This window comes from Olea europaea, chromosome 3 (genome assembly GCF_002742605.1).
Source record: "Olea europaea var. sylvestris chromosome 3, O_europaea_v1, whole genome shotgun sequence".
NCBI lineage: Eukaryota > Viridiplantae > Streptophyta > Magnoliopsida > Lamiales > Oleaceae > Olea > Olea europaea.
Window position 1 is genome coordinate 4,647,761 of NC_036239.1, and position 6,772 is coordinate 4,654,532.

At 29.6% G+C, this 6,772-nt stretch overlaps 1 long non-coding RNA gene across 1 annotated transcript; it reads right to left on the reverse strand.

Moving 5' to 3' along the window:
• Nucleotides 1–359: 359 nt before the first annotated feature.
• Nucleotides 360–3,922, reverse strand: LOC111383155. Its single transcript, XR_002700713.1, has 2 exons — nucleotides 3,618–3,922; nucleotides 360–2,472 (listed from the first exon to the last, which is right to left on the reverse strand). It is a non-coding gene; the product is annotated as an uncharacterized LOC111383155 (long non-coding RNA).
• Between the last annotated feature and the right edge of the window lie 2,850 nt (nucleotides 3,923–6,772).

Consider the following 6,772-nt stretch of genomic DNA (forward strand, 5'->3'; position numbering starts at 1 on the left):
CTATTGCCATTTATTTTAATTGTTGATTCGTAAACTAGTCAATTTTATGCTTTTGGGACAATCGATAAAGTTAGTATATTTAATTCTCTTTTCCAATACAATTAAGTTTATTCTAGCCATGACTTGATCTTATTCCTAGTTCGAATTCATTTGATCAAAATGCATTAAATTGTAATTATCTATGTGACTACATATGTGATAAAGATTATTTCTAGTTCTATCTACATATGTTAATTTTGTTACGTTCTAAATTTATTGTGAATCTTCCAATATTATAACAAGAAATTAATTATTCAATTGGTAACCAATCATTTAAATAATGTAATGGATATGCAAAATCAAACAAGAAAACTAAGAAATAATTAAATTACTAGTCTTAAATTAAAACAAATATGCAATAGGGTTTATCATTCATCCGATACAATAGAAAAACCTAGCTTAGCATTCTATTAAATTATACAAGAAATATTGAAAAAAAATCACCTGAAAAGAAGAAATAATGAAGAAAGTGAAAAAAATTCACTTTCTTGACTTGAATCTTGTAAAGGGTGAATATTCTTCAATAGTCTTGTGTAATCCGCCTTGATGTTGATGCTTAGCCTTGTTCTTCATCTTCAAAATACGTAGAAACTGTGATTTTTATGTCTAAGAGAGGTCCTCCCACATTCTGGACAAGTTCTAGTTTATATAGACACCCCAAAAATGTCTTCCCATGTAAAGTTTAAACGAAATAAGGAAACAAAAATCACGCCAAGTTTAACACTATGCGACCACATGGAGTAAGGAGGTGGGGCTGCGTAGGAGGATTTTCATTAGCTAAAATGTGTTTTGAAGGAGTAGTTGCGACTGCAAGTGATTTTAACTATGCGGCCACATAGTATAAGCAACATTTTTCGTCGAACAATTTCAGTAGTTTAGCCATATCTTTCACTTCTGATATCCAATTAGGTGATTCAAATTACGTCGAAAAGATAACTCGAAAGGCTAAAATCTTCCAAGTTTATCATTTTTTTCAATTCAAATGTTTGCTATGCTAAAAATGAGTCTTAAACTAAGACTGAAAATTGGAAGAATATTTTTTTCAACTGAAAGTTGATGTATGATAATATTTGACTATACTTCATCCATTCGACTTATTTTCCTATACAATTGACCCTTAACACTCAAATCTTCATAATGAAGTTCAACACAATTTTTAAGTACTTGCACTTAGTTCCTGAACTTTAGATTTGCTTCATTTTGACCATTTTTCATTCTTTCTTCTGATTCCTTATCCAAACGTGAGTTTTCATAATAAAAGTAATAAATAATAAATTAGGCACTTATCCTCTAAAAAATAACAAAATATCATCATTTAGAATCCCAAATAAGTGTACAAACTACACTTATCAAATCCTCAAACTTAGATCTTTATTTATCTTCAAACAAAACTGAAACTCAACTATATTACAAACACACAAATATGCGAAAATATTTAGCTAGCTAACCCTACATTAAATCATGACATTGAATCTAAGCACAACTTCAAGATCAAAATATAAGAATTAAAGTCTACTTTTCCAATCTAAAGTCGACGTGTGTGAAGAATTAAACATAGTTTCATGAATTCAAAATATCATAATCACTTTCCACAAAGCCTTCAGTTTCATCTTCCATTCTATTATCACTATGTCCTTCATTCTCCAGTTCTTCCTCACCCATTTTCGAGTTCTCTTCAGCCTGATTTGGTTGGAAGTACCAACTACAACTTTATACGTGAGTGTTTCCTCAATTTACGACCACACCTCCTCTACATTTTTAGGCAAATAGTCACCATTGTTCGTCTCACCCAAACCACCTTCATCCACATCAAACATCAGGATGTAGCAACCTTCTATGGTATTTTCACCCCCTTCATTAGGGCACTACTCTCTAGGACCTCAGGCAATGGTTCTTAGCATGGTCTTTTGAGGTAATGCATATGTCTAGTTAGGCACAACTACATAATTCTCTAGCAACCTATGACCTTTAAGGTCCTTCAACATCTTTCTCACATCTGATTCACTACGTAACCTCCTCAAAACACTACCAAACTCCTTTCCTACAGGTCGAAGTAAACTCCAAAAGGCCCACAAATATACTCAAGATCTCGAACTATTCCCTATTGAAATAATCAGCTTTTACAAAGTCCACAAACATCACACTACCATTCGTACTTCACATTATTTGGATTATCGAAGAATGCACCACTAGTGTATATAGCTATAATGAAGTAGTCTGTGTATCCAGCTGGACGATAATGACAAGGGTTAGTACAAGAATCAATTCAAGACTCTTAGCAAACAACATGCACATACCTTTTACAACAAATTCCAACAGTAACATGTAAAAAAATTGAATTAAAAAAAAACAACATTTCTCAAATAGCAACAATAGAGAAACTTACCATACAAATGAGCTTCTTCAAACCATTTGAGTCTTGGATCCTCCATTCTCGATAATCACAATGAAATAGTAATTAAAAAAAAACAACTAATATCAAGATATAATTCCAAAATTTCACAAATTTCACGCACGCATTTAAAAAAAGAAAACACCACTTCAACAATTTATTGTCACACTTTGGCTGAAGAATGGCAATTGTTGGAACTTTAGAAGTGTTGAAAAAAACCTCGAGTATCATGGGTGGAGTATAATCGGATCTTGAAATGTGGGTTAACAGCCTAAAGAATCTCACGTTTCATGTCGGTTCGTTTTGCACAAAACTCCCCTACTGGTTTTAGTACAAATTTCACGCACGCATTTAAAAAAAGAAAACACCACTTCAACAATTTATTGTCACACTTTGGCTGAAGAATGGCAATTGTTGGAACTTTAGAAGTGTTGAAAAAAACCTCGAGTATCATGGGTGAGTATGATCGGATCTTGAAATGTGGGTTAACAGCCTAAAGAATCTCACGTTTCATGTCGGTTCGTTTTGCACAAAACTCCCCTACTGGTTTTAGTTGGGTTTTATTAAAGAGAGAAATAAGAAATGATGCATTTGTCCATTCTGATTTATCTATTTTCCCCTTTTTATTGGAATTTAACAGTAAATCTGACGGATCTTGACAGCATTGATGTTTATCACACAAAAGGTTTCAAATGTGAGGGATTTCTGAGATTTTCAATAGGTAGGGGATATATCACACATAAAAACGTTTATGGGGTGGTTTTATACTATCAATCCTTTATAGATTGAGAACTAATGGTGTAGTTTGTTTATTTAATTATTGTTTTTGATTCGTCACTTTCAACTTTCCTTTTAGCTAACAAAACAACTGGACTTTCAAATTATGGAGCCAATCTAACGTATATGATTAGAAGGAGATTCAATTGAAATAGATAAGATAGAATTCTCATTAAAAATATGGAAAGATGGTATTAATTCAAAAACCTTAAGAACATAAACACAATCTTTGACGATTACAATCAGTTCTAATCTAAAGGCATCAAGATCTCTTCAATCGTACGCTCAGTCAATTGTACCTATCTGTTTCATCATAAAGGCATCAAAAAACCCAATCCCTCACTCATGAACGCGAATGGGTTTTCTTCTATGGACCAGAAGAACCCAGATCACTTCAATCATTTCTTACCTTACAAAAGGAATCGCTCTAACTCTTTTCCCACTAAGAAATTTCACAGTTCATCCAACCAGATGCTGAAGATGAAAGAAGACGCCGAACAGGTTCAAAGGAAAATTTCTGTTAGATGGATACATACACAAAAAAAATGACAGTATGACTCTAGGGTTTAGGCCAAGTATTCTATTTATATTCAAAACACCAACCATTGATCTGAGATGAATCCAATAGTCCAAAGCAACCGACGCTCTCTCCATTCAAGCAGCAACCACAATCGCACTTCAAGATATACGAGTTATCTGTTTGGTATTGGGCCTGGGTTATCGGTCATCTGAATGAAGTTATTGGACAATTGTTAAATCTAGCTGGGCTAAAGGTCATTTCATCATTGTCTATTGTTGGACTAGATCTAGCATCATAGATCAACAAACAAAATAATAGAAAAGGAGCATGAGAAACTAGGAACTAGAATGTTAACAGAAAAAGATTAAATAGACATAGAAATCAAGATGGAAGAAACTAACAATAGAGCTAAAATGGAAACAGATCAAGAATTTGGAAAAAAAAAAATGCATGAATACAGAATACGATATAGGAGGTAAATGTCATTTTCCCCCGCAAGAGACTTTGAATGGATCAATAAAAAATATAAAAGTTTAGGAAAAAGACAAATGAAAGAAGGATGTAGTTTACCATTAGCAAGCGATAGGGGATTGATCTTAGAGTTAAATAATTGTAAACCATAAGACAGACCTAGTACTATAACTAAATGGGAAAATTCTGTAATAAGAGCATATAATAGTGTACATATACTGTAGACGAAATAAGTGCTTACTTAGAAACTTATTTAGGAAAGACTGCTTTAGATATATACGTTGCAGCAAAAAGACAAAAACCATATGAAATTAGATGAAGAATGACTGGAGGAGATAACCCTAGAAATTTTACAAGCTTTATTAAAGAATTAATTATAGGTTTTGATCCCAGTGGAGATAATACTTATAAACAAAATAAAGGTTTAGAAGACTTAGAAAAATTAAGTACTAGTAATATGAAATACATATAACCATTTTTGTTAGACTTTGAAAGATTAGCAAGCGCAGTAGGATTAGCATTAGATTACCCTACACTTCAAAGACTATATAGAAAGATACTACCACCATAGAATGATAAAATTAGAAAAAATGTAGAGTCAAACCCAACAAGGGAAATAACTATTAGTGCCATCATAAAATTTATAACTGATAAATTAAAAAAAAATATTATGTAGAAGAAGTAGCTAGAAAACAAATAAAGAAATTAAATTATTCTTATTTCTTAGATTTATATACATCATAGACATATGATTATAGAAAAAGAAAGAAATTTTTTTATAAAAAGGATAAAAAAAATATATAAAAGGCAATATCAAAATAAAAAGAAATATAATATTAAACCAAGTAAGACATACTATAAAAATAAAAATAAAAAACTCAATTATAATAGATATGCTAGAAAATCAAAAACTAAAAAAGACTGTAAATGTTATATTTGTAGAGAACCTAGACATTTTTTCTAACAAATGCCCAAATAAATATAAAAATAAAGAAAATACAGCTAAATTTATGATAATTGAAAAAATACAATGTAACATAATAGAACTATCTGATAACAAAACTTGTAACTTAGTATATAGTATTTACACAGATGAAGAGTTAGATAATTTAGAAATAATAAGTAATTCAAAAGACAGCTATGATAGTTTAGAAGAATTAGATTTTTCAGTTTTAGATATAAAAATGATGAATGTAAAACAAGAATGTATCCACGGATGGATTAGAGGACAATGATTAATGATGGATAAATGTAAAATATGCAAAATATACCTAGGACATAAAAATAGAAATCACTGTAAGAATTGTTTAGAAATTCAATTCAATAATTGTTTAGGGAGTAAAGAAGAAATAAATAATAATAAAAATAAAGTCTATAGTGAAAGCATAGAAAAATTAGAAAATAAAATAATAGATACTAATAATAGAATAGATAAAATACACGAAACATTAGGATAAATACAATATATGATCAAAAATTTAGAAACAAAAGGAAATCGGTCTCTAGATAATTACATAGAAAAAAATTATTTGGAAACGGAAAATCGGGAAGAAATAATTTGTCAAATATCTAGAGTGAAAACGACAAAAAGCATCATAATACCTATAGAAGTACAAATAAACAAAATGATAAAATTAAATTTGATAGAATTAATAGACACAGGTTGTACATTTAATATAATCAGAAAAGATTTAGTGTCAGAAGATTGTAGACAAAAATTAGAATATGAAATAAGAGGAAGTCAAATGGACGGTAGTAAAATGGAATTCGAATAGAGACTTTTTGATGATTGTAAGATTAAATTTCAAGAAAGACATTATAGTTTAACGACTACATTAGTTAGTGCGTTGATAAAAGATGAATTTGTTATAGGTATAAAATTTTTGCTAAGTAGAAATTGAAGTTTAACAATTACTCCTGATATTATAATTTTTGGAAAAGACATTTATATTATTAATACTTTAGAATCATTTGAGTTGCGAGCTAAGCGCGGTGGACCCTTACAACCAGAACCAGACCTAGAAATTGAAGAAAATTTAGAATTTTTAGATAACTTATCTTTAGAAACTTCAAAAACAGATTTAATACCAAGAAATGAAGAATTAATAATTTTTTAAAAATCATCTTCCAAGATCGATAGTATAGACAAAATTTTAAAATTATCTGAACATATTCAAATAATAGGAGAAGACCCTATAAAACATTGGGATAAAAATAAAATAGAAACTAAATTAGAAATAATAAATGAAAATATAAAAATTAGAACAACAGAAATAAAACATACGAATCAAGATATAAAAAATTTTAATATACAGGTTAAAAAATTATTAGATTTAAAAGTAATAAGGCCGTCTAGTAGTCATCACGGATTAGCAGCTTTTATGGTTAGAAATCATAGTGAAATAAAAAGAGGAAAAATAAGAATGATTATAAACTATAAAAAATTGAATGATAATAATGTAAAAGATGGATATAAGATACCAAATAAAGATATGTTAATAAATAAAATACAAAATAAAAAGATATTTTCTAAATTTAATTATAAATTTGGATTTTGGCAAATAAAAATGGCA